The sequence below is a fragment of the Triticum aestivum genome, chromosome 5D (assembly GCF_018294505.1).
Source record: "Triticum aestivum cultivar Chinese Spring chromosome 5D, IWGSC CS RefSeq v2.1, whole genome shotgun sequence".
NCBI lineage: Eukaryota > Viridiplantae > Streptophyta > Magnoliopsida > Poales > Poaceae > Triticum > Triticum aestivum.
In genome coordinates this window covers 469397729-469407156 of record NC_057808.1, presented here as the reverse complement: position 1 = coordinate 469407156, position 9428 = coordinate 469397729, and positions in this window count along the sequence as shown.

Below are 9428 nucleotides of genomic sequence, written 5' to 3'. Positions count from 1 at the left end.
CCGCAGCCTCCATCTCCGCAAGTTTCAACTTCAGGTCATGCCTACCCTCAAGGTCCGCGTGAACCTCGGCCACCCGGCGATCGACCTCCTCCTGGGCCTTGGCCTCGCAAGCACCAACGACATCTTCCGCTTGGGCAACTTGACGCTCCCTCGTCTCCAGTCGCTCAAGCTCGAGGCTACGCTCCACGGCTTCCAGTGCCAATGCCTCCTCGCGCCTCCGAATCTCTTCTTCTTCGACGGGCGTTCCCCTCAGCGACGCAAGGGCGGCTCTGCGCGCCTCCACTTGCCGCTCCAAGGAGGCGCTCCAGGCTTGGAGCTCCCACGCGCGCTTCTCCGCGGCTTCGCGGCGGCGGTCAGCTTCTCTGGCCTCTTCCAGAGCTCGGGAGCAGGCTTCACGCGAGGTTGCGAGAGAAGCTTCAGCCTTCGCGTTATCGAGATTGCGTTGATGGCGCCCAAGGTTGATGGCCACCTTCAGCTTATGCCGTTCCTGTGCAAGCCGAAGACCTTCGGCCTAGAGGCGCGCATCGACATCCACGAGTTCCCTGCCGAGCCGGTTCATCGCTGATACGTCTCCAACGTATCTATAATTGATGAAGTATTCATGCTATTATACTATCCTTCTAGGATGTTTTATATGCATTTATATGATATTTTATATGATTTTTGGGACTAACCTATTAACCTAGTGCCCAGTGCCAGTTTCTGTTTTCTCCTTGTTTTAGAGTATCGCAGAAAAGGAAAACCAAACGGAGTCCAATTGACGTGCCACTTGACGGAGATCATTTTTGGACCAGAAGAAGCCCACGGAGTACTAGAAGCAGGCCAGAAGAGTCCCGGGCTGCCCACGAGGGTGGGGGGCGCGCCCACCCCCCTGGGGTGCGCCCCCTGCCTCGTGGACAGCCCGGAGACCCCCCTGACGTGAAATCAACGCAAAACTCTTCTATATATACCCAAACTTCCAGAAAGAAACCTAGATCGGAAGTTCCGCCGCCGCAAGCCTCTGTAGCCACGAGAAGTCAATCTAGGCCTTCTCCGGCACCCTGCCTGAGGGGGCCATCATCACCGGTGGCCATGGAGGAGTATCGAGGGGCCATCATCACCATGAAGGCCAAGGACCAGAGGGTGGAGGCCATGGAGGAGGAAGCACAAGGGGGAGAACCTCTCCTCCTCTCTTCGGTGGCGCTGGAGTGCCATCGGGAGGGGAATCATCGTCACGGTGATCGTCTTCATCAACATCACCATCATCATCACCATCCTCATCTCTTTTACGAGGTCCACTCTCCCGCACCCCGCTGTAATCCCTACTTGAACATGGTGCTTTATGCCACATATTATGATCCAATGATGTGTTGCCATCCTATGATGTTTTGAGTAGATATCTTTTGTCTTTGGGTTGATTGATGATCTAGATTGGTATGAGTTGTATGTTTTATTTTGGTGCTGTCCTATGGTGCCCTCCATGTCGCGCAAGCGTGAGGGACTCCCGCTGTAGGGTGTTGCAATACGTTCATGATTCGCTTATAGTGGGTTGGTGAGTGACTGAAACACAAACCCGAGTAAGAGGGATTGTTGTGTATGGGAATAAAGAGGACTTGATGCTTTAATGTATGGTTGGGTTTTACCTTAATGATCTTTAGTAGTTGCGGATGCTCGCTAGAGTTCCAATCATAAGTGCATATGATCCAAGTAGAGAAAGTATGTTAGCTTATGCCTCTCCCTCATATGAAACTGCAATAGTGATTACCAGTCTTGTTAACAAATTGCCTAGGACAATTCCGCACACCGATCCACCATTATTCCACACTCGCTATTTATAATATTTAGTAATATATTCTAACTTTATGATAACAGCACCTACTTTTATATTTTAGCTCTCCGATACCATGCAAAGTTATCCTCTTGATACCCACAACGTAGTTTTATTTTTCGTTTCTAGTTGGAAGCAAACGTTCGGTGTACGTAGAGTCGTATCAGTGGCAGATAGGGCTTGAGAGAATATTGATCTTACCTTTAGCTCCTTGTGGGTTCGACACTCCATACTTATCACTTCCACCTTTGAAAATTGCTACGATGATTCCCTGCACTTGGGGATTATCAAGCTCTTTTCTGGCGCCGTTGCTGGGGAGCAATAGCGTGGGGTTGATATTCTCGTGTGTGCTTGTTTGCTATCTTCACTAAGTAGATTTTGTTTTTTTCCTTTTTGTTTCTGTTTAGTTGTGGGTGAAACATACATTTTTTAAAAGAATAATACAAAAAAAAGTTACTTGCCTTTCATGCCTAAAAAAGTTTTTCAAAAAGAGAAGTGATTGGAAAGTTATGCATTGAAGAAGTGAGGGTCGACCTTGAGCACTTGTGTTCATGCTCACGGAAACAATGTAGAATTTTTCATGGAAGTTTCTCTGTAAATAATTATCCCCTTGTATATATCCATTTTATTATAAAAATAATGTGCCAAGCTTTGGTTTTAGGATGATTAGATTGCTTGTTTACTATGTGCAGAACAAAAACAGAAACTTTGGCTGTAGTGTGTGAATTTACATTTTTTGCTGGAAAATCAAATGGGTCTGAAATTTTTTGCACATTACTTCTGTACAAAAGTTTCAAATTGTCAAATTTAGTTCATAATTTTAGGAGTTACAGAAGTTTGCTAAACTTTCAGATTACTACAGACTGTCCTGTTTAAGACAGATTCTGTTTTTGATGCATTGCTTGCTTGTTTTGATGAAACTATCGATTTCTATCAGTGGATTAAGCCATGTAAAAGTTATATTACAGTAGCTATAATGCAAAAATAAAATATGAATTGGTTTTCAACAGTACTTATAGTAGTGATTTGCTTTGTTACACTAACGGATCTCACAAAGTTTTTGTTAAAGTTTTGTGTGGATGAAGTGTTCGAAGATCGAGGAGCTATCAATATGAGAAGAATAAAGAGAGGAAAGAGTTCAAGCTTGGGGATGCCCAAGGCACCCAAGTAAATATTTCAAAGGATACTCAAGAATCTAAGCTTGGGGATGCCCCGGTTGGCATCCCATCTTTCTTCTTCAACAATTATCGGTATACTTCGGTTTTTTTTTGTTCACATGATTTGTGTCCTTTGTGTTTTTCTTTTTCTTTAAGAACCATGCTAGTATGAGATGTCCCTTCATCAATTTATAGAATACTTCATGTGCTTCACTTATATGTTTTAAGTACGATCTTATAGAATTACTTTTTGTGCTTCACTTAAATCTTTTGATTATGGTTTTATAGAATGCTTCGTGTGCTTCACTTATATATTTTGGGCTTGGATATTGGTTAGTCTATGTTAATTGTAGAGTGCTCCATGAACTTCACTTATATATTTTGGAGTATGAATAATACTATCATTTAAAGTGGTTTGGAAGAGTGTCAATTTTAGGAATTAGTGATCCCACTATTTTGGAGGGTGTTGTATCTTAGTGTGATATTTATGAAAGTGGATTTGGAAGAGTGTCAACTTTAGCTAGTAATGATTCCACTATTTAGGAAGAGGTTCGATTGAGTATGAGAACAAAGTTTCTATCCATGATGCTACTGAAAATTATTATGAGGGAGGAATACATGCTTATAGGAGTTGCGATAATATCAAGTTTCCTCTCTATGTGCTTAAAGTTTTGAAGTTATACTTGTTTTGCCTTCCTATGCTAGTTGATTGTTGTTCTTATAAATTGTGTGATCACAAAATCCCTAGGCATCGGAAGTAAGTTATATTTAAATGTGCTAGTCATATTCTTCAAGATGCTCTCTTTGTGTTTCAATTCCTATCTTTTATGTGAGCATCATTGAAATCATCATGCCTAGCTAAAAGACATTAAAGAAAAGCGCTTGTTGGGAGACAACCCAATATTTATACTTACTGTTTTTGTGTGCTCACATGATTAAGCTACTGTAGTAATCATGTTTTATAGCTTTTGTTTCAATAAAGTGACAAGTAAGACCTTTGGGAAGACTTGGGTGAAAGTTAATGTGATCTTGCTGTAAAAAAGCAGAAACTTTGCGCTCACGAGATTAGCTGTAATTTTTTTTACATAAGAGTGCTTTTGAGTTGATTCTTTTTGCAGAAGATTAATAGACAAATTCCTCACGTCCACCAATTTATTTCATAATTTTTGGAGTAGCAGAAGTATGGTTTATGTTCAGATCATTACAGACTGTTCTGTTTCTGACAGATCCTGTTTTCATTGCATAGTTTGCTTGTTTTCTAGTTTCTATGACTTATATTTCTCAATATAAATCATAGAAATGATATGGTACAGTAGGCATTGTGTGAGAACAATTATGAACCTTGTATTTGACAGTACCAAAGTGAATGGTTTACTTTTTATCATACTAACCTATCTCACGAAGTTTCGTTAAGTTTTGTGTGATTGAAGTCTTCAAGCTTTGGGTGAGATACCGATATGAGGAGAATAAGGAGTGGAAAGACCCTAAGCTTGGGGATGCCCAAGGCACCCCAAGGTAATATTCAAGGAAGACTCAAGCGCCTAAGCTTGGGGATGCCCCAGAAGGCATCCCCTCTTTCATCTTCAAAACTGTCGGTATACCTTACTTGGAGCTATATTTTTATTCGTCACATGATATGTGTTTTGCTTGGAGCCTGTTTTCCATTTTACTTGCTGTTTGAATAAAATCATTGGATCTGAAATATTAAATGAAAAAGAATCCTCCCATGGCTAGTTAGTTATTTGACTACTCAATGTTCTTCACTCATATCTTTTGGAGTAGTTTGTCATTTACTCATGTGCTTCACGTATATCCTATGAGTAAATGGTTGAATAAATTGAATGTCATAAACCTAAATTTATATATGTTTCATATGCTTATAACATGGGGAGTAATGACTTCACACATAATAAGTGTAGGTAGTAAACTTATTGAAAGTTAGCAAACATAGAATTGGTCACTTGAACAATTCATGAAAGAATATTGAAGGAAGAGAGGTTTCACATATAAATATACTATCTTGGACATCTTTTATGATTGGGAGCACTCATTAAAATATGACATGCTAAAGAGTTGATGTTGAACAAGGAAGACAACGTAATGGGTTATGTTTTCTTATATCTGAAATAAAGTATATTGTCATGGATCATCCAACATGTTGAGCTTGCCTTTCCCCCTCATGCTAGCCAAATTCTTTGCACCAAGTAGAGATACTACTTGTGCTTCCAAATACCCTTAAAACCAGTTTTGCCATGAGAGTCCACCATATCTACCTATGGATTGAGTAAGATCCTTCAAGTAAGTTGTCATCGGTGCAAGCAATAAAAATTGCTCTCTAAATATGTATGATTGATTGGTGTGGAGGAAATAAAGCTTTATACGATCTTGTGATGTGGAAGAAATAAAAGCGACGGACTGCATAATAAAGATCCATATCACAAGTGGCAATATAAAGTGACGTTCTTTCGCATTAAGATTTTGTGCATCCAACCCTGAAAGCGCATGGCAACCTCTGCTTCCCTCTGCGAAGGGCCTATCTTTTACTTTTATCTTCTACCTTATGCAAGAGTCTTGGTGATCTTCACCTTTCCTTTTTACATTTTATCCTTTGGCAAGCACAGGATGTTGGAAGGATCCTGATATATATATCTAATTGGATGTAAGTTAGCATGAGCTATTGTTGTTGACATTACCTTGAGGTAAAAGGTTGGGAGGCGAAACTATAAGCCCCTATCTTTCTCTGTGTCCGATTAAAACTCCATAACCACAAGTATTGCGTGAATGTTAGCAATTGTGAAAGATTAAATGATAGTTGAGTATGTGGAGTTTGCTAAATCAAAGCTCTGACATAGACCCTTCCTGAAAATAAGATGAATTGCAATTGTTTGATGACTGAGGATATAGTTTGTTAGTTTCAAGAAAGTTTATGATCTATACTTTGACATGTGACTAGCTTGTTACTCTATCATGAGAAGTTTTATGAGATGAGCTACTGTTATGACATATAATGATGCTAGAAAAGGTGATTGAAATTATCATTGATCAAACTTGTGCACCCGCTAGCATTCACACTTCATAAATCATTTCTTTTATCAGTTACCTACTCGAGGACGAGCAGGAATTAAGCTTGGGGATGCTGATACGTCTCCAACGTATCTATAATTTATGAAGTATTCATGCTATTATACTATCCTTCTAGGATGTTTTATATGCATTTATATGATATTTTATATGATTTTTGGGACTAAGCTATTAACCTAGTGCCCAGTGCCAGTTTCTGTTTTCTCCTTGTTTTAGAGTATCGCAGAAAAGGAAAACCAAACGGAGTCCAATTGACGTGCCATTTGACGGAGATCATTTTTGGACCAGAAGAAGCCCACGGAGTACTAGAAGCAGGCCAGAAGAGTCCCGGGCTGCCCACGAGGGTGGGGGCGCGCCCACCCCCTGGGCGTGCCCCCCTGCCTCGTGGACATCCCGGAGACCCCCTGACGTGAAATCAATGCAAAACTCCTCTATATATACCCAAACTTCCAGAAAGAAACCTAGATCGGAAGTTCCGCCACCGCAAGCCTCTGTAGGCACGAGAAGTCAATCTAGGCCCTCTCGGGCACCCTGCCGGAGGGGGCCATCATCACCGGTGGCCATGGAGGAGTATCCTGGAGGGGCCATCATCACCATGAAGGCCAAGGACCAGAGGGTGGAGGCCATGGAGGAGGAAGCACAAGGGGGAGAACCTCTCCTCCTCTCTTCTGGTGGCGCCGGAGTGCCATCGGGAGGGGAATCATCGCCACGGTGATCGTCTTCATCAACATCACCATCATCATCACCATCCTCATCTCTTTTACGCGGTCCACTCTCCCGCACCCCGCTGTAATCCCTACTTGAACATGGTGCTTTATGCCACATATTATGATCCAATGATGTGTTGCCATCCTATGCTATTTTGAGTAGATATCTTTTGTCTTTGGGTTGATTGATGATCTAGATTGGTATGAGTTGTATGTTTTATTTTGGTGCTGTCCTATGGTGCCCTCCGTGTCGAGCAAGCGTGAGGGACTCCCGCTGTAGTGTGTTGCAATACGTTCATGATTCGCTTATAGTGGGTTGGTGAGTGACTGAAACACAAACCCGAGTAAGAGGGATTGTTGCGTATGGGAATAAAGAGGACTTGATGCTTTAATGCTATGGTTGGGTTTTACCTTAATGATCTTTAGTAGTTGCGGATGCTTGCTAGAGTTCCAATCATAAGTGCATATGATCCAAGTAGAGAAAGTATGTTAGCTTATGCCTCTCCCTCATATGAAACTGCAATAGTGATTACCGGTCTTGTTAACAAATTGCCTAGGACAATTCCGCACACCGACCCACCATTATTCCACACTCGCTATTTATAATATTTAGTAATATATTCTAACTTTATGATAACAACACCTACTTTTATATTTTAGCTCTACGATACCATGCAAACTTATCCTCTTGATACCCACAACGTAGTTTTATTTCTCGTTTCTAGTTGGAAGCAAACGTTCGGTGTACGTAGAGTCGTATCAGTGGCAGATAGGGCTTGAGAGAATATTGATCTTACCTTTAGCTCCTTGTGGGTTCGAAACTCCATACTTATCACTTCCACCTTTGGAAATTGCTACGATGATTCCCTGCACTTGGGGATTATCAATCGCGCCCATCGCCTCCTGGAAGAGCTCGAGGCGAACGATGCCTCGTTCATGCTCGAACTCAAGCGCACGGCTCATCTCGCCCTCCACTGCGGGGGCTGCAGGCGGGGCCCGAAGCTGCACGCCCCCTTCCAGGAGGGGGCTGGGGGCTGGCGCAGCCCCAGGCGCCAGCCAGGCCTCGCGAGGAGCCCGGATGAGTCGAGGCCCGCTGCTTGAAGAGGAGCCCAAGACCAAAGCCATCCAGACACCGTCCATGACTAGAGGAGGAGCCCTTGGCACGCTCGCCGAGCTCCAAGCAAGGCCGCGAAGGAGGGACGACGAGGGCACGGGCTCAAGGCGCCACTGAGGCAAGCGCGCCTCTCCAATCGACCCTGCTCCAGGGACGGCGTGTAGGCTCGGGGCACCCAAGGCTAGCGAAGGAATCGAGGGGAGAGGAGGCTGCTTCTCAGGAGACCCAGCGGCTTTGGCGGAAGGGATCCTGAAGCACCACCGTCAGGAAGGAAGCAGCACACAAGAAACCGCAAAGATACAGTACTTACTCGTCGACGGCGATGTACTTCCTCCGCTTCAATGGCCCGAAGATACCACTGCTGCCGCTCGGGGATCCCTTCCTCTTGCGGAGCTCCTCGAAGTCCACGCAAAGCCGACCGAAGCGCTGGACGCGGCAGCCGGCACGAGGTGCAACCGAAGAAGCACTCGAAGGGACAACCTTAGGGGCGCCAAGCTGAGGCGAGCCATCGGGCGCCACCTCGCTGCGGCCTGCAGAGGTCTCAGGAGCTACGGCCTCGGGAGCTGCAAGCTGCATCACCCTCGCAACTGCCGCCCCAGGGCAGGAGTCATGGGTTCCCGAGGACGACGCCTCGGGAGCCCCGGGCGGCACCAGCGCTTCGGCACCCATGACACCGGCCTCCGGCGGTGCTCACCTCCCTGCATACACACTCGGGGCGAGTTCGACGCCAGCAGCGAAGAGGGGAACCACGTTGACGGGGTTCTCGTGGGGCCCCACTAGGCCGTCTGGGCGCAACCCCCACTCGTCGAAGGAAGGCATGTGCTCCACAAATTCCTCCTTATTCGAGCAACGGTACAACAAACAACTCTTCCCAGGCATGTCGTCCGGCAACGGAACGCCCGCCAAGACCCCAAGCACCGACTACCGCCTCTCAAGAGGGAGCCCGGACTCCTGAAGCCTCATATGGTCCTTGCTGTTGAGCAAGGCCCACATCGTCCGGGAATGGCGCTGAAGCGGAGCGACTCGGCGCCGGACAAACTCCTTCACCATCATAGGCGCAGTTACGCCACGGTCCTTCAGCCTCTTCTGCCTGAGCCAGACGGGGACAAGGCAAGGGCTCGCGAGCTTCTCATGGCCCCAACCGGAGTTGGGGACGGCAGGCGCCGATGAAGAATGGAGCAGAGGGTTGAGCACTCCGACATCAACAAATACCCACCGTGTCCAAAACTCGCTCGTGGATGGAGGAAGCTCGAAGTGGATCCCCGCGCCTGCCGTCGCAGCCACAACCTGGAAGCTCAGACATCCCGAGCTCTGCCGAGGGTCAATCAGATGCAACGAGAAGAAGTGGTGAAGAAGGGCCACGGAAGGGGCAATGCCCACCATGGCCTCACACACGAAGGCGAAGACGGCAAGAAGGGTCACGGATTGGGGATCAAGATGCAGCATGTGGATCTGATAGTGTTCAAGCACTGCGTTGAAGAAGGTGGAGAAAGGATGGACCAGGCCGGCCCAAAGGGCATCGATGAAGATTGGGACCTCGATGGCAGCTCGGTCAATGCGAG